Source organism: Salvelinus alpinus, chromosome 36, assembly GCF_045679555.1.
Source record: "Salvelinus alpinus chromosome 36, SLU_Salpinus.1, whole genome shotgun sequence".
Classification (NCBI taxonomy): domain Eukaryota; kingdom Metazoa; phylum Chordata; class Actinopteri; order Salmoniformes; family Salmonidae; genus Salvelinus; species Salvelinus alpinus.
The window spans coordinates 19,881,766-19,902,248 of NC_092121.1; the positions used below are offsets into that span (position 1 = coordinate 19,881,766).

Here is a 20,483-nt window from a genome sequence, read left to right on the forward strand (position 1 = left end):
TATAGGGACTAATGCAATACTGAACCACCATTTCACAACTGGACCCCTGGTTGGTAGGTGAGAAATGAGGACCAAAATAGCAGGTTGACGTTTTATTGGGATGAGTTTTGTCCTGGAGGCATAACTGAGCGATTTCTGATAGATAGGCCAGCTGCAAAGTCAAAATTCATGACGAAAAACACTAACCTGCACCAAAACACTTGCTTGTGGTCTTCCTCCTGAGTGGGTGTTTAAAATCACATAATTTAAGAAGACTGTATGAACTGAACAAAAATATAAACGCACATGTAAAGTGTCTGTCCCATTTTTCATGAGCTGAAATAAAAGATCCCAGAAATGTTCCATATGCACTTAAAGCTTATTTCTCTCAAATTTGGTGCACAAATTTGTTTACATCCCTATTAGTGAGCATTTCTCCTTTGCCAAGATAATTCATCCACCAGACCGGTGTGGCAAATCAAGAAGCTGATTAAACAGCATGATCATTACACAGGTGCACCTTGCGTTGGGGACAATAAAATGCCACTCTAAAATGTGAAGTTTTGTTAGACAACACAATGCCACAGATGTCTCAAGTGTTGAGGGAATGTGCAATTAGCATGCTGACTGCAGGAATGCCCAACAGAGCTGTTGACAGAGAATTGAATGTTCATATCTCGATCATCAGTGGCCGACAACGTCGTTTTAGAGAATTTGGCAGTACATCCAACTGGCCTCACAACCGCAGACCACGTGTAACCACGCCAGCCCAGGACCTCCACATCCGGCTGAGGAGTATTTCTGTCTGTGATAAAGCTCCTTTGTGTGGAAAACTCATTCTGATTGGCTGGGCCTGACTCCCCGGTGGGTGGACCTGGCTCCCATGTGGGTGGGCCTATGCCCTCCCAGACCCACTCATGGCTGCGCTCCTGCCCAGTCATGTGAAATCCATAGATTAGGGCCAAATGAATGTATTTCAATTGACTGATTTCCTCCCATGAACTGTAACTCAGTAAAATCTTGGAAATTGTTACATGTTGCGTTTATATTTTTGTTCAGTATAAAAAGGGTTGAAGAAGGCTTCCATTTAATCAACGTTATCCAATACTACAGAGGCAGTAATACTACGGTTGAATGGCCCTGGTCGCAAAAATAAACAGTAATGCTATAACATTACTGAAACAATATCTGAGATATGTCACAAATGGGGTGTTATAATCGTATTTGTCTCTCAGAGCTGAAAAGAACCCTAGCTTCACTTACAATACTATTATTTCCCATGAACTCCCAAAGGTCTTATTGTTAAGTGTGAAGTACAGGCCTTGTGGTCTGTGCATGGTCATCCTCTCACCAGTAGCCTCTTGTAATGTGTAACCTCACTCAGATGGGGAGAAAGATCCATCCTGGTTACAGTTCAGTGGTGAAAGCCAAGGTTGTCTTTAGCACAGTGAGACACTTTCCTTTCTTCGGAATGCGGATAGAATGTGATCTACATAGATATCTGTCCATCCAACCCCTAGAAAGAATAGAAGATCAGTCTTCTTGGTATTAACTAAAACACCGTAGCCAAATGTCTGAGGAGGAGGATGGAAAATGCATGTGACAGAAACAAAGTGAACATTAAGTGGGGAACATGGGGGCCATAAACATCAGGACTGTCCCCATTGTCTGCATGGCTGAGAGCTTCCAGGAACACTGAGCAGATGTGCTTCAACTGCTGCTCCCAGAGAGAGCACATTGTTGTACTACTTATGTATAATGTATTCCCTGCTGTAGTGTTTTGGAGATGGCAGGGTGCTCATCACTCCAAAGGCTTCAGCAGGCACAGTGCTGCTCCGAGCAACACTGTGGGATCTCTTCATGTTCACTCTGCACTCCTCTTTGTTGAATGTGGCAGCAGACACACTCTCTCACACACACACACACACACACACACACACACACACACACACACACACACACACACACACACACACACACACACACACACACACACACACACACACACACACACACACACACACACACACACACACACACACACACACACACACCTCCTCTAATCACACCCCCAGCAGTTGGAACTGAGTGCCACTCCTCTTCAATGGGACTGGGTTTCAATAAGAGAAAAGTGACTAAATGATGTTTGAAGCTGATGTGGTGATGGGAATGTAAGGGTTTGTGTGTGTGTGCGTGCGTGCGTGCGTGCGTGCGTGCGTGCGTGTGTGTGTGAGAGGTCGTGTGAGAGAGAGTTAGTGAGAAAAAGAGTGAGAGAAAGACAGAGACAGGATGAAAGCGAGAAGGAGGGATGCAGGGCATTTTATCCTATCCTGATTCATGGTGTTGATCCCAATGGCTGTGGGAGTATTACCAGGTAAAAAATGGACGCGGTGCAGAAGAGAGTCGGCTGATTAATGGTGACAGACAGCTTAATTCCCAAGCTGAATCACAGACAGTTTGTCCCGCATGTCACAATGTTTGCTCTATAATTCAACGCTTCAACACTCTCCCACTTACACACACACACACACACACACACACACACACACACACACACACACACACACACACACACACACACACACACACACACACACACACACACACACACACACACACACACACACACACACACACACACACACACACACACACACACTTACACACACACACACACACACACACACACACACTTACACACACACACACACACACTTACACACACACACACACACACACACACACACACACACACACACACACACACACACACACACACACACACACACACACACACACACACACACACACACGCACACACACACACAAACACATACACACACACACACATACACAAACAACACACATACACACACAAACACGCAAACAATCAAACAATCAAACACGTACATACTCACACAAGGATCGTCACACACATGCTTACATATGCACACACACACCCGTACATATCACATACTCACACACACACACACAACCAGAGAATGTTCACACATCTACGTACATAGTCACACATGTTCACACATCCAGGCACACACACGCTTGCACGGATAAGTTATCTTTTTTCACATACACACACATTGTGCTCTGGGAAAACACACATTACTGAGCCCTTTAACTCCCTCTCCACTCCGTCGCCCATGGACCCTCTTCCCCCTCCACTATTTCCTCAACACATAGTACCATGTCATTACTTTACCCTCCTTGAACTCCCTCCTCCCCTTGCCATGTTTGTTTTGATTGCTGGAGTGCCTCTTGTCTTCACACACCACAAATACTCTGCTCAGACCTCCACTGAAGTAGCCTCATGGCAAACATTCCTGTAAGCTCGCGAGATCAGGCGGCTTACAAGGCTACCGCTCAAGGCCTTTCGTCTGGATTCTGAATTCTGAATTTAACAACTGCAGTGGCGTTATTGTATGGTTTATGCTGTGATATGCTAAAAATATTAATTTGTCAACTATCAGCGAACATTATTGTTACAGACAGTACCTTCTGTTAGCAGATGTGACACAAGTATTGTAAACGTTCATCCTTGTCACGCCCTGACCTTAGAGAGCCTTTTTATTTCTCTATTTGGTTAGGTCGGGGTGTGATTTGGGTGGGCATTCTAGTTTTTCTATTTCTTTGTTGGCTGGGTATGGTTCCCAATCAGAGGCAGCTGTCTATCGTTGTCTCTGATTGGGGATCATACTTAGGCAGCCTTTTTTCCACCTTTAGTTTGTGGGATCTTGTTTGTGTGTAGTTGCGTTCTGCACTGCATATACTGTAGCTTCACGTTCGGTTGTAGTTTGTTATTTTTGTTTCGTGTTCATCTAATAAAACGATGTACGCTTACCACGCTGCACCTTGGTCCAATCCTTCTCTAAACGAACATGACAGAAGATCCCACCACCCACGGACCAAGCAGCATGCCCAGGAGGAGTGGAGGACATCCTGGACGTGGGACGAAATCATGGCAGGAGACAGAAGCCTGCCATGGAAGCAGGCGGAGGCAGCGAAGGAGCAACAGCGACGACGCCAGGGTTCGCGGCCACAAAGACAGCCCTAAGGATAGCCCAATTTTGGGGGGGGGGATGGGGCACACGGGGTGGTTGGCGGTGCCGAGGTGTGAACCAGAGACAACCTGGTAGGAGATAGAGAGGTGGTCGGTCGACCCAGGGAGAGTGCCAGAGCCCGCCTGGGATTCAACAGAACAGTGCGAGGAGGGATACCGGAGAATGGAGTTGGCGAGGAGTTTTACCACGCTGCACCTTGGTCCAATCCTTCTCTAAACGAACGTGACAATCCTGAGCTGAAATGCAATGATCACCACAAAAGACAAGGGATTACAGCTTGAAGTACAGCTGTAAACTCTTGTTATTTTCTGCTGATTATTGCCTTTCAGCTCAGAGTGAACCTTTACAATTACTTCCCTCGTTTGTTTGACCTATCATCATCGTATAGGTCAGGTGAAGGGAGCTGGACTTGCTCCCTCATTGGTTGTTCCATGTGAGCGGTTATGGAGTTGTCTAGTGACGAGGATATTTTCCTTTCATTCGTAAAGCAGTGATGGTCTTGAATCAAGCACTTGATGGACCATTTGTACACAACCCAGAGCTTAATACTTCATCAAGTGTTTGTTTGATGGTTGTCTATACACAACAAGAATAATGTCTGTGCAGCCTTCATACTTGGCGCTCACTATGGCATGGCAATCTATTCAAGTGCCAATGTTTCGCTCCAACACCCACTTGTCAGTCTGAGGTTGGATGACACACACACACACAGACACACACAGTTTATGACACACACAGAGGGAAAGGAATCCCCCCCACAGTATGACTTGTTTGGCTGAATTGTTTAGAGTGGAATGAGACAGTCTCATCACAGCAGCCAGTCTCAGTGGGGCTTGGAGCAAAGTCTGCTATTATCATACAAATGAGAGCTTTTTGTCTTGAAGACAAAATCTATTTTTGACTGTCTTCTTCCCCCATCATCCCTCATTCAATCTCACCCACATCTCTGCTATTTTCTCTTCCAATGCTCCAGCTCCTTCTGGCCCTCTCTCCAAGGCTCAATTTGGCAAGGATGAAAGAACCGGAACATGATTAGTAGCCATTGAAACTGCTAATATTCATAGTGTGATTCTCCCTGATCACTTTGAGGTAGTGATCTGTTGCTGCTCAGTATCTAGATCTGTGATGGGTTTTACATCTTGTAAATTAACTAATCTAATGTGATTCTCCGATAAGGAATCCAGCATTACAGAGAATTCTGCAGCACAATGGTTGATACGAGGGAGAGAATAGTACAAAGAGAGTGATATAGAGATACAGATGGAGTCTGTGATCAGATCTGAGGCAGGGAGAGAGGAGGTGGTGGAAGTGAGAGGGGCATTGTGGGTGTCGTAGTCCACAAAGCTCTCATGAGCTTCCTGATTGATGTGAAGTGTTTTGGGTAACCCTCCAACACACCCAGTAGGTAAACATTAGCATCAAAGTAAACAAAAAAAAACAGTTTTAATGTGAATAAATTTGGTTGAGGTTTTTAATCATCCACAATGTTTAGCCCTGAAGCTGAGGCACGGTGGGCAGATACTGGCGGCAGCTCAGCCTTGACAAATTAAACAGTTCCTGACTTTTAATGACAAAAATAAACTCCAACAAGCTAATTAATAAGACCAAAAGAGGAGAGGGTGGGCGGGCGGGCGCCTGGGCTGAACGGAGGAGGCAGGCCTTCATTCAGAAAACAAATTAGCAGGGAGGTAGAGAGCCTAGGCAGACTCCTGGCCTGTCTCGTTGGTTGGTGTGTTCTTCTCTCACCATGCAGTGGGGAATACTCTGGTTCATATTGTGTAATGTTGGGTCTCCCTCTCTGCTAGGTACAAGATACTGTAGCCATATCCCTTCTCTTAGTAGGAATGCTGTGTATCAGAACAGTGTGTATTGTACCTCACCTGGTCTCAGTTTAATGTATGAAATATGTTTATGTGTTCTCCTCTCCTCTCAACATCCAGTGGGGAGTACTCTGATTCATAATAATACTGTATAATGCTGGGGCTGCCTCCATACTCTGTATCATAATAATACTGTATAATGTTGGGGCTGCCTCCATACTCTGTATTATAATAATACTGTATAATGTTGGGGCGCCTCCATACTCTGATTCATAATAATACTGTATAATGCTGGGGCTGCCTCCATACTCTGATTCATAATAATACTGTAAAGTACTGGGGCTGCCTCCATACTCTGTATCATAATACTACTGTAAAGTACTGGGGCTGCCTCCATACTCTGTATCATAATAATACTGTATAATGTTGGGGCTGCCTCCATACTCTGTATTATAATAATACTGTATAATGCTGGGGCTGCCTCCATACTCTGTATCATAATAATACTGTATAATGCTGGGGCTGCCTCCATACTCTGTATTATAATAATACTGTATAATGCTGGGGCTGCCTCCATACTCTGTATTATAATAATACTGTATAAAGCTGGGGCTGCCTCCATACTCGGATTCATAATAATACTGTATAATGTTGGGGGTGCCACCATACTCTGTATCATAATAATACTGTATAATGTTGGGGCTGCCTCCATACTCTGTATCATAATAATACTGTATAATGTTGGGGCTGCCTCCATACTCTGTATCATAATAATACTGTATAATGTTGGGGCTGCCACCATACTCTGTATCATAATAATACTGTATAATGCTGGGGCTGCCTCCATACTCTGTATCATAATAATACTGTATAATGCTGGGGCTGCCTCCATACTCTGTATTATAATAATACTGTATAATGCTGGGGCTGCCTCCATACTCTGTATTATAATAATACTGTATATTGTTGGGGCTGCCTCCATACTCTGTGTTATAATAATACTGTATAATGCTGGGGCTGCCTCCATACTCTGTATTATAATAATACTGTATAATGCTGGGGCTGCCACCATACTCTGTATCATAATAATAGTGTATAATGCTGGGGCTGCCTCCATACTCTGTATTATAATAATACTGTATAATGCTGGGGCTGCCTCCATACTCTGTATTATAATAATACTGTATAATGTTGGGGCTGCCTCCATACTCTGTATTATAATAATACTGTATAATGCTGGGGCTGCCTCCATACTCTGTATTATAATAATACTGTATAGTACTGGGGCTGCCTCCATACTCTGTATTATAATAATACTGTATAATGTTGGGGCTGCCTCCATACTCTGTATTATAATAATACTGTATAATGTTGGGGCTGCCTCCATACTCTGTATTATAATAATACTGTATAATGTTGGGGCTGCCTCCATACTCTGTATTATAATAATACTGTATAATGTTGGGGCTGCCTCCATACTCTGTATTATAATAATACTGTATAATGTTGGGGCTGCCTCCATACTCTGTATTATAATAATACTGTATAATGTTGGGGCTGCCTCCATACTCTGTATTATAATAATACTGTATAGTACTGGGGCTGCCTCCATACTCTGTATTATAATAATACTGTATAATGCTGGGGCTGCCTCCATACTCGGTATTATAATAATACTGTATAATGTTGGGGCTGCCTCCATACTCTGTATCATAATAATACTGTATAATGCTGGGGCTGCCTCCATACTCGGTATCATAATAATACTGTATAATGCTGGGGCTGCCTCCATACTCGGTATTATAATAATACTGTATAATGTTGGGGCTGCCTCCATACTCTGTATCATAATAAAACTGTATAGTACTGGGGCTGCCCCCATACTCTGTATCATAATAATACTGTATAATGTTGGGGCTGCCTCCATACTCTGTATCATAATAAAACTGTATAGTACTGGGGCTGCCTCCATACTCTGTATCATAATAATACTGTATAATGCTGGGGTTGCCTCCATACTCTGTATTATAATAATACTGTATAGTACTGGGGCTGCCTCCATACTCTGTATCATAATAATACTGTATAATGCTGGGGTTGCCTCCATACTCTGTATTATAATAATACTGTATAATGCTGGGGCTGCCTCCATACTCTGTATTATAATAATACTGTATAATGCTGGGGCTGCCTCCATACTCTGATTCATAATAATACTGTATAATGCTGGGGCTGCCTCCATACTCTGTATTATAATAATACTGTATAATGCTGGGGCTGCCTCCATACTCTGTATCATAATAATACTGTATAATGCTGGGGCTGCCTCCATACTCTGTATTATAATAATACTGTATAATGCTGGGGCTGCCTCCATACTCTGATTCATAATAATACTGTATAATGTTGGGGGTGCCACCATACTCGGTATTATAATAATACTGTATAATGCTGGGGCTGCCACCATACTCTGTATTATAGTAATACTGTATAATGCTGGGGCTGCCTCCATACTCTGAATCATAATACTACTGTAAAGTACTGGGGCTGCCTCCATACTCTGTATCATAATAATACTGTATAATGTTGGGGCTGCCTCCATACTCTGTATTATAATAATACTGTATAATGCTGGGGCTGCCACCATACTCTGTATTATAGTAATACTGTATAATGCTGGGGCTGCCTCCATCCTCTGAATCATAATACTACTGTAAAATACTGGGGCTGCCTCAATACTCTGTATCATAATAATACTGTATAATGCTGGGGCTGCCACCATACTCTGTATTATAGTAATCCTGTATAATGCTGGGGCTGCCTCCATCCTCTGAATCATAATACTACTGTAAAATACTGGGGCTGCCTCCATACTCTGTATCATAATAATACTGTATAATGCTGGGGCTGCCACCATACTCTGTATTATAATAATACTGTATAATGCTGGGGCTGCCTCCATAATCTGTATTATAATAATACTGTATAATGCTGGGGCTGCCTCCATACTCTGAATCATAATACTACTGTAAAGTACTGGGGCTGCCTCCATACTCTGAATCATAATACTACTGTAAAGTACTGGGGCTGCCACCATACTCTGAATCATAATACTACTGTAAAGTACTGGGGCTGCCACCATACTCTGTATTATAATAATACTGTATAATGCTGGGGCTGCCACCATACTCTGTATTATAATAATACTGTATAATGCTGGGGCTGCCACCATACTCTGTATTATAGTAATACTGTATAATGCTGGGGCTGCCTCCATCCTCTGAATCATAATACTACTGTAAAATACTGGGGCTGCCTCAATACTCTGTATCATAATAATACTGTATAATGCTGGGGCTGCCACCATACTCTGTATTATAGTAATACTGTATAATGCTGGGGCTGCCTCCATCCTCTGAATCATAATACTACTGTAAAATACTGGGGCTGCCTCCATACTCTGTATCATAATAATACTGTATAATGCTGGGGCTGCCACCATACTCTGTATTATAGTAATACTGTATAATGCTGGGGCTGCCTCCATACTCTGTATCATAATAATACTGTATAATGTTGGGGCTGCCTCCATACTCTGTATTATAATAATACTGTATAATGCTGGGGCTGCCTCCATACTCTGTATCATAATAATACTGTATAATGCTGGGGCTGCCACCATACTCTGTATTATAGTAATACTGTATAATGCTGGGGCCGCCTCCATACTCTGAATCATAATACTACTGTAAAGTACTGGGGCTGCCTCCATACTCTGTATCATAATAATACTGTGTAATGTTGGGGCTGCCTCCATACTCTGTATTATAATAATACTGTATAATGTTGGGGCTGCCTCCATACTCTGAATCATAATAATACTGTATACTGTTGGGGCTGCCTCCATACTCTGAATCATAATAATACTGTATAGTACTGGGGCTGCCTCCATACTCTGTATTATAATAATACTGTATAATGTTGGGGCTGCCTCCATACTCTGAATCATAATAATACTGTATATTGTTGGGGCTGCCTCGATACTCTGTATTATAATAATACTGTATAATGTTGGGGCTGCCTCCATACTCTGAATCATAATAATACTGTATACTGTTGGGGCTGCCTCCATACTCTGAATCATAATAATACTGTATAGTACTGGGGCTGCCTCCATACTCTGTATTATAATAATACTGTATAATGTTGGGGCTGCCTCCATACTCTGAATCATAATAATACTGTATATTGTTGGGGCTGCCTCGATACTCTGTATCATAATAATACTGTATAATGTTGGGGCTGCCTCCATACTCTGTATCATAATAATAATGTATAATGTTGGGGCTGCCTCCATACTCTGTATCATAATAATACTGTATAATGCTGGGGCTGCCTCCATACTCTGTATTATAATAATACTGTATAATGCTGGGGCTGCCTCCATACTCTGTATTATAATAATACTGTATATTGTTGGGGCTGCCTCCATACTCTGTATTATAATAATACTGTATATTGTTGGGGCTGCCTCCATACTCTGATTCATAATAATACTGTATAATGCTGGGGCTGCCTCCATACTCTGATTCATAATAATACTGTAAAGTACTGGGGCTGCCTCCATACTCTGTATCATAATACTACTGTAAAGTACTGGGGCTGCCTCCATACTCTGTATCATAATAATACTGTATAATGTTGGGGCTGCCTCCATACTCTGTATTATAATAATACTGTATAATGCTGGGGCTGCCTCCATACTCTGTATCATAATAATACTGTATAATGCTGGGGCTGCCTCCATACTCTGTATTATAATAATACTGTATAATGCTGGGGCTGCCTCCATACTCTGTATTATAATAATACTGTATAAAGCTGGGGCTGCCTCCATACTCGGATTCATAATAATACTGTATAATGTTGGGGGTGCCACCATACTCTGTATCATAATAATACTGTATAATGTTGGGGCTGCCTCCATACTCTGTATCATAATAATACTGTATAATGTTGGGGTTGCCTCCATACTCTGTATCATAATAATACTGTATAATGTTGGGGCTGCCTCCATACTCTGTATTATAATAATACTGTATAGTACTGGGGCTGCCTCCATACTCTGTATTATAATAATACTGTATAATGCTGGGGCTGCCTCCATACTCGGTATTATAATAATACTGTATAATGTTGGGGCTGCCTCCATACTCTGTATCATAATAATACTGTATAATGCTGGGGCTGCCTCCATACTCGGTATCATAATAATACTGTATAATGCTGGGGCTGCCTCCATACTCGGTATTATAATAATACTGTATAATGTTGGGGCTGCCTCCATACTCTGTATCATAATAAAACTGTATAGTACTGGGGCTGCCCCCATACTCTGTATCATAATAATACTGTATAATGTTGGGGCTGCCTCCATACTCTGTATCATAATAAAACTGTGTAGTACTGGGGCTGCCTCCATACTCTGTATCATAATAATACTGTATAATGCTGGGGTTGCCTCCATACTCTGTATTATAATAATACTGTATAGTACTGGGGCTGCCTCCATACTCTGTATCATAATAATACTGTATAATGCTGGGGTTGCCTCCATACTCTGTATTATAATAATACTGTATAATGCTGGGGCTGCCTCCATACTCTGTATTATAATAATACTGTATAATGCTGGGGCTGCCTCCATACTCTGATTCATAATAATACTGTATAATGCTGGGGCTGCCTCCATACTCTGTATTATAATAATACTGTATAATGCTGGGGCTGCCTCCATACTCTGTATCATAATAATACTGTATAATGCTGGGGCTGCCTCCATACTCTGTATTATAATAATACTGTATAATGCTGGGGCTGCCTCCATACTCTGATTCATAATAATACTGTATAATGTTGGGGGTGCCACCATACTCGGTATTATAATAATACTGTATAATGCTGGGGCTGCCACCATACTCTGTATTATAGTAATACTGTATAATGCTGGGGCTGCCTCCATACTCTGAATCATAATACTACTGTAAAGTACTGGGGCTGCCTCCATACTCTGTATCATAATAATACTGTATAATGTTGGGGCTGCCTCCATACTCTGTATTATAGTAATACTGTATAATGCTGGGGCTGCCTCCATCCTCTGAATCATAATACTACTGTAAAATACTGGGGCTGCCTCCATACTCTGTATCATAATAATACTGTATAATGCTGGGGCTGCCACCATACTCTGTATTATAATAATACTGTATAATGCTGGGGCTGCCTCCATACTCTGTATTATAATAATACTGTATAATGCTGGGGCTGCCTCCATACTCTGAATCATAATACTACTGTAAAGTACTGGGGCTGCCTCCATACTCTGAATCATAATACTACTGTAAAGTACTGGGGCTGCCACCATACTCTGAATCATAATACTACTGTAAAGTACTGGGGCTGCCACCATACTCTGTATTATAATAATACTGTATAATGCTGGGGCTGCCACCATACTCTGTATTATAATAATACTGTATAATGCTGGGGCTGCCACCATACTCTGTATTATAGTAATACTGTATAATGCTGGGGCTGCCTCCATCCTCTGAATCATAATACTACTGTAAAATACTGGGGCTGCCTCAATACTCTGTATCATAATAATACTGTATAATGCTGGGGCTGCCACCATACTCTGTATTATAGTAATACTGTATAATGCTGGGGCTGCCTCCATCCTCTGAATCATAATACTACTGTAAAATACTGGGGCTGCCTCCATACTCTGTATCATAATAATACTGTATAATGCTGGGGCTGCCACCATACTCTGTATTATAGTAATACTGTATAATGCTGGGGCTGCCTCCATACTCTGTATCATAATAATACTGTATAATGTTGGGGCTGCCTCCATACTCTGTATTATAATAATACTGTATAATGCTGGGGCTGCCTCCATACTCTGTATCATAATAATACTGTATAATGCTGGGGCTGCCACCATACTCTGTATTATAGTAATACTGTATAATGCTGGGGCCGCCTCCATACTCTGAATCATAATACTACTGTAAAGTACTGGGGCTGCCTCCATACTCTGTATCATAATAATACTGTGTAATGTTGGGGCTGCCTCCATACTCTGTATTATAATAATACTGTATAATGTTGGGGCTGCCTCCATACTCTGAATCATAATAATACTGTATACTGTTGGGGCTGCCTCCATACTCTGAATCATAATAATACTGTATAGTACTGGGGCTGCCTCCATACTCTGTATTATAATAATACTGTATAATGTTGGGGCTGCCTCCATACTCTGAATCATAATAATACTGTATATTGTTGGGGCTGCCTCGATACTCTGTATCATAATAATACTGTATAATGTTCGGGCTGCCTCCATACTCTGTATCATAATAATAATGTATAATGTTGGGGCTGCCTCCATACTCTGTATCATAATAATACTGTATAATGCTGGGGCTGCCTCCATACTCTGTATTATAATAATACTGTATAATGCTGGGGCTGCCTCCATACTCTGTATTATAATAATACTGTATATTGTTGGGGCTGCCTCCATACTCTGTATCATAATAATACTGTATAATGTTGGGGCTGCCTCCATACTCTGTATTATAATAATACTGTATAATGTTGGGGCTGCCTCCATACTCTGTATCATAATAATACTGTATAATGCTGGGGCTGCCTCCATACTCTGTATCATAATAATACTGTATAATGCTGGGGCTGCCTCCATACTCTGTATCATAATAATACTGTATAATGCTGGGGCTGCCTCCATACTCTGTATTATAATAATACTGTATAATGCTGGGGCTGCCTCCATACTCGGTATTATAATAATACTGTATAATGTTTGGGCTGCCTCCATACTCTGTATCATAATAATACTGTATGATACTGTGGCTGCCTCCATATTTGGTAGAATAGTACTGTATAATGTTGGGGCCGCCTCCATACTCTGTATCATAATAATACTGTATAATGCTGGGGCTGTCTCCATACTCTGTATCATAATAATACTGTATGATACTGTGGCTGCCTCCATATTTGGTAGAATAGTACTGTATAATGTTGGGGCCGCCTCCATACTCTGTATCATAATAATACTGTATAATGCTGGGGCTGCCTCCATACTCTGTATCATAATAATACTGTATAATGCTGGGGCTGCCTCCATACTCTGTATTATAATAATACTGTATAATGTTGGGGCTGCCTCCATACTCTGTATTATAATAATACTGTATAATGTTGGGGCTGCCTCCATACTCTGTATCATAATAATACTGTATAATGCTGGGGCTGCCTCCATACTCTGTATCATAATAAAACTGTATAATGTTGGGGCTGTCTCCATATTCTGAATCATAATAATACTGTATAATGTTGGGGCTGCCTCGATACTCTGTATCATAATAATACTGTATAATGTTGGGGCTGCCTCCATACTCTGTATTTTAATTATACTGTATAATGTTGGGGCTGCCTCCATACTCTGTATTATAATAATACTGTTTAATGCTGGGGCTGCCTCCATACTCTGTATTATAATAATACTGTATAATGTTGGGGCTGCCATCATACTCTGTATCATAATAATACTGTATAATGTTGGGGCTGCCTCCATACTCTATATCATAATAATACTGTATAAAGCTGGGGCTGCCTCCATACTCGGTATTATAATAATACTGTATAATGTTTGGGCTGCCTCCATACTCTGTATCATAATAATACTGTATGATACTGTGGCTGCCTCCATATTTGGTAGAATAGTACTGTATAATGTTGGGGCCGCCTCCGTACTCTGTATCATAATAATACTGTATAATGCTGGGACTGCCTCCATACTCTGTATCATAATAATACTGTATAATGTTGGGGCTGCCTCCATACTCTGTATTATAATAATACTGTATATTGTTGGGGCTGCCTCCATACTCTGTGTTATAATAATACTGTATAATGTTGGGGCTGCCACCATACTCTGTATCATAATAATACTGTATAATGTTGGGGCTGCCTCCATACTCTGTATTATAATAATACTGTATAATGTTGGGGCTGCCTCCATACTCTGTATTATAATAATACTGTATAATGCTGGGGCTGCCTCCATTCTCTGTATCATAATTAAGCAATAAGGCAGGAGCGTGTGTGATACATGGCTAAAATACCATGGCTAAGGGCAGTTATTTTGCACCCGCAAACCGGAGTATATCATGTACCCCTGAGGTGCCTTCTTGCTATTATAAACTGGTTACTAACGGAATTAGAACAGAGAAAATAAAGGTTTTGTCATACCCATGTTATGCAGGCTGATATACCACGGCTTTAAGCTAATCAGCATTCGGGGCTCGAACCACCTGGTTTATAATATTGTATAATGCTGCGTCTGCCTCCCTACTGTGTACAATATTGCTATCTCCCCTCTCGTGGTCTAAGTAAGAATGCTATGTATCGGAACATTGTGTACCTCACCTCTGGTCACAGTGTAATGTATAAAACCTCCCTTTGTGGAGTGTTCCTCTCCTAGCCTTAAGAGTGTTAAGTATGATAATTAACTGCTAAGAGATACAGTAGTTCTTATATGAGGGATCATTTGATAAGAACTTGTTGAATCCACAGTGTGATAGACCCTACGGCATGTCCTTTTTACATTTTTATTTTACCTTTATTTTGACTGGGAAGATTGAGATCTAGATCTCTTTTCCAAATGTGCCCTGTATAATACAATAATAAATACAAAATATATATACACTATATATACAAAAGGATGTGGACACCCCTTTAAATGAGTGGATTCTGCCGAGCACACAGCCATGCAATGTCCATAGACAAACATTGGCAGTAGAATGGCCTTATTGACGAGCTCAGTGACTTTCTACGTTGCACCGTCATAGGATGTCACCTTTCCAACATGTCAGTTCATAAAATGTCTGCCCTACTAGAGCTGTCCCGGTCAACTGTAAGTGCTGTTATTGTGAAGTGGAAATGTCTAGGAGCAACAATGGTTCAGCCGCGAAGTAGTAGGCCATACAAGCTCACAGAACAGACCGTCTGTCCTCGGTTGCAACACTCACTACCGAGTTCCAAACTGCCCCTGGAAGCAACGTTAACACAATAACTTTTCATTGGGAGCGTCATGAAGTGGGTTTCCATGGCCGAGCAGCCGCATACAAGCCTAAGATCACAATGCACAATGCCAAACTTTGGCTGGAGTGGTGTAAAGCTCGCCACCATTGGAGCATTGGAAACGCGTTCTCTGGAGTGATGAATCACACTGACGAATCTGGGTTTGGCGGATGCCAGGAGAACACTACCTGCCCCAATGCATAGTGTGAAGTCCAACTGGAAAGTTTGGTGGAGGCGAAATAAAGGTCTGGGGCTGTTTTTCATGGTTCGGGCTAGGCCCCTTAGTTTCAGTGAAGGGAAATCTTAATCATACAACGACATTTTATACGATTCTGTGCTACCAAATTTGTGGCAACAGTTTGGAAAAGGCCCTTACCTGTTTCAGCATGACAATGCCCCTGTGCACAAAGCGAGGTCCACACATAAATGGTTTGTCGAGATCGGTATAGAAGAACTTGACTGGCCTGCACAGAGCCCTGACCTCAACCCCATCAAACACCTTTGGGATGAATTGGAACACCCACTGCAAGCCAGGCCTAATCGCCCAACATCAGTGTCCAACCTCACTAATGCTTTGGTTGCTAAATGGAAGCTAGTCCCCGCAGCACAGCATCACTTCTTCTTTTTTTATGAGAAATGTTACTGTGATAAAAATTCCAAAATGTCTGTATAAACAAAAAGCATACAGTTCTGACAGACATACAGTACGTATCCCACCAGAGGTCTCTTCACAGTCCCCAAGTCCAAAACAAATTGAAGGCAACAGCCCCAAGTATTGTATAGAGCTATGGTTACATGAAACGCCCTTCCGTCTCAAATTACGAAAGCAAACAACAAAATCAGCTTTAAAAAACGAATAAAACAATACCTCACAGCCTCTCCCCTATCTGACCTAAATAACATGTACGGTGCATTCGGAAAGTATTCAGACCCCTTGACTTTTTCCACATTTTGTTACGTTACAGCCTTATTCTAAAATGGATAACATTTTAAAACATCCTCATCAATCTACACACAATACCCCATAATGACAAAGTGAAAACAGGTTTTTAGAATTTGTTGCTAATTTATTACAAATACATAAATATTCAGACCCTTTGCTATGTGCCTCGAAATTCAGCTCAGGGGCATTCTTTTTCCATTGTTCATCCTTGAGATATTTCTACAACTTAATTGGAGTCCACCTGTGGTAAATTCAATTGATTGGACATGATTTGGAAAAGCACACACCTGTCTATATAAGGTCCCACAGTTGGCAGTGCATGCCACAGCAAAAACAAAGCCATGAGGTCAAAGGAATTGTTCGTAGATGTAGATTGTGTCGAGGCACAAAAAATGTCTGCAGCATTGAAGGTCCCCAAGAACACAGTGGCCTCCATCATTCTTAAATGGAAGAAGTTTGGAACCACCAAGACTCTTCCTAGAGCTGGCCGCCCTGCCAAACTGAGCAATCGGGTGAGAAGGGCCTTGGTCAGGGAGGTGACCAAGAACCCGATGGCCACTCTGAGACAGCTCCAGAATTCCTCTGTGGAGATGGGAGAACCTTCCAGAAGGACAACCATCTCTGCAGCACTCCACCAAACAGGCCAGACGGAAGCCACTCCTCAGTAAAAGGCACATGACAGTTGGAGTTTGCCAAAAGGCACCTAAAGGACTCTCAGAACATGAGAAACAAGATTCTCTGGTCTGATGAAACCAAGATTGAACTCTTTGGCCTGAATGCCAAGCGTCATGTCTGAAGGAAACCTGGCAGCATGGTGGTGGCAGCATCATGCTGTGAGGATGTTTTTCAGCGGCAGGGACTGGGAGACTAGTCAGGATCGAGGAAAAGATTAACAGAGCAAAGTACAGAGAGATCCTTGATGAAAACCTGCTACAGAGCGCTCAGGACCTCATACTGGAGGCGAAGGTTCACCTTTCAACAGGACAACGACCCTAAGCACACAGCCAAGACAACGCAGAATTGGCTTCGGGACAAGTCTCTGAATGTCCTTGAGTGGCCCAGCCAGAGCCTGGACTTGAACCCATCTATGCATGTGTGCTTGTTGTGTGTATTGTGTGTTGGAGTGTCAGTGTAGTATGTGTGAGTGTCTGGATAGAGTATAGTGAGTTTGCATAGAGCCAGTGCAAGAGAGTCAGTGCAAAAAAAATTAAGACAAAACAATTATAATAAAAAGGGTCAATGTAAATTGTCCAGGTAGCCATTTGATTAAGTGTTCAGCAGTCTTATGGCTTAGGGGTAGAAGCTGTTCAGGATCCTTTTTGACCCAGACTTGGGTGCTCTGATACCGCTCGTTGTGGAGTAGCAGAGAGAACAGTACATTTTTTATTGCATTTTATTTAACCTTTATTTAACTATGACTTGGGTGGCTGGAGTCTTTGACAATTTTTCGGGCCTTCCTCTGACACCGCCTTGTATAGAGGTCCTGGATGGCAGTGAGTTCGACCCCAGTGATGTACTGGGCCGTACGCCCTACCCTCTGTAGCGCCTTGCCGCCGAATGCTGAGCAGTTGCCATACCAAGCGGTGATGCAGCCATTTAAGATGCTCTCAATGGTTTAGCTGTATAACTTTTTGAGGATCTGAGGGCCCATGCCCATTGTACCCCTGCACATTGACTCGGTAATGGTACTCTGTGTGTATAGCCAAGTTATTGTTACTCATTGTGTATTTATTTCTTGTGTAATTATTATTATATATATTTTTTCTCTCTGCATCATTGGGAATGATGTGATTTGTAAGTAAGTAAGTGATTTGAAGGGAACGTTCTAAAAAGTTGTGAGAACATTTGTTGTTAGCTGGGTAGAGCTTGGCTAGAAATCGGTTTGAGTAAAAGGGTATTGAGCACACTTACTTACTGTCATTGGGGCCTGCACAGTGCACAGCCCTGGTAAATGATGACTTTCATTTTGTGTGCAGGGGGAAAGGGCGAGCATCGGAGGCTCAAGCATGGATACACAATCACATCAGTCACAGTGCAGAAGACGACTAGTGTTTTCCCTCATATCATGCTAACTGTATACGGCAGGTAACCTAGTGGTTAGAGCGTTGGACTAGTAACCCGAAAGGTTGCAAGAACAAATCCCCGAGCTGACAAGGTGAAAATCTGTGGTTCTGCCCCTGAACAAGGCAGTTAACCCAGTGTTCCTAGGCCGTCATTGAAAATAAGAATTTGTTCTTAACTGACTTGCCTAGTAAAATATATATATATTTTTAAATACAGCAACATGATCTTCCTCCCTCCGGTCCTGTGGTTGGCCTGAGGCAGGTGTAGGGAGGATAGACCAGAGAGCCTTGAGCAGACCCTGAATGGTTATCTTATTCTCAGGCAGTGAGGCGCACAGCTTCTGAGGGAGCGGCCGCATTAAATCCACAGTTTTGTTTAACGAATGTTTATTTCCTGCCCAAACGCTATGCGTTAATGAGCCTGGTATGAGTATTCCCCGACCACTGCTTTCTAGTAAGACAAGCACTGTCAACACACAGTAGCTTGCTGCCGGGTAAAATACAAGGGGTGGCTAGCGCCCAGCCTTTTGGCTGCCTTTGCTGATCTGAGGTCAGTGCTGTGTGCTTCAGATAGGTAAGGCCTTGTGACATCAGTGTGCAAGTTGGTGTCACGGCTTTCTAATTCCTCCTCCTCGGACGAGGAGAGGCGAGAAGGATCGTACCAATACGCGGAGTGGGGGGTGGGGGGGGTGGGGGTGGGGGGGGGGGGTGGTGTATTGTGACATTCATGGCATTTTGGTTGCAAAAACGAATCCCCGAGCTGACAAGGTAAAAATCTGTCGTTCTGCCCCTGAAAAAGGCAGTTAACCCACCGTTCCTAGGCCGTCATTGAAAATAAGAATGTGTTCTTAACTGACTTGCCTAGTTAAATAAAGGTGTAAAAAAATATATATATATTTTTTAAATCGGCCAATCGGTGTCCAAAAATACCAATTACCAATTGTTATGAAAACTTCAAATTGGCCCTAACTAATCGGCCATTCCGATTAATTGGTCGACCTCTAGTCCCTACCTTAAGCCCTAACCCTAACCTTAAAACTTCTTCAGGCTGCAAGCCCGACATCGGGATCAATATGACAACAGCCTGTCCAAGTGCAGAGCGCGAAATTCAAAATCTATTTTTGTAAAATATTTAACTTTCACACATTAACAAGTCCAATACAGCATTTGAAAGATAAACATCTTGTCAATCCAGCCAACATGTCCGATTTTTTAAATGTTTTACAGAGAAAACACCACATATATTTATGTTAGGTCACCACCAAATAAAAAAAGACAGAAAGACATTTTTCACAGCACAAGTAGGCTGCATTTAGCATGCACAAGCCAACCTAACTAACCTAGAACCAACCTAAATAACCTAGAAAAAACTACCTCAGATGACAGTCCTATAACATGTTACACAATAAATCTATGTTTTGTT

General features: G+C 42.0%; 1 protein-coding gene across 1 annotated transcript in view; it reads left to right on the top strand.

Moving 5' to 3' along the window:
- LOC139565107 (potassium channel subfamily T member 2-like) overlaps positions 1-20,483 on the top strand; it is a 96,110-nt gene that overhangs the window by 1,067 nt on the left and 74,560 nt on the right. The window lies entirely within an intron of this gene.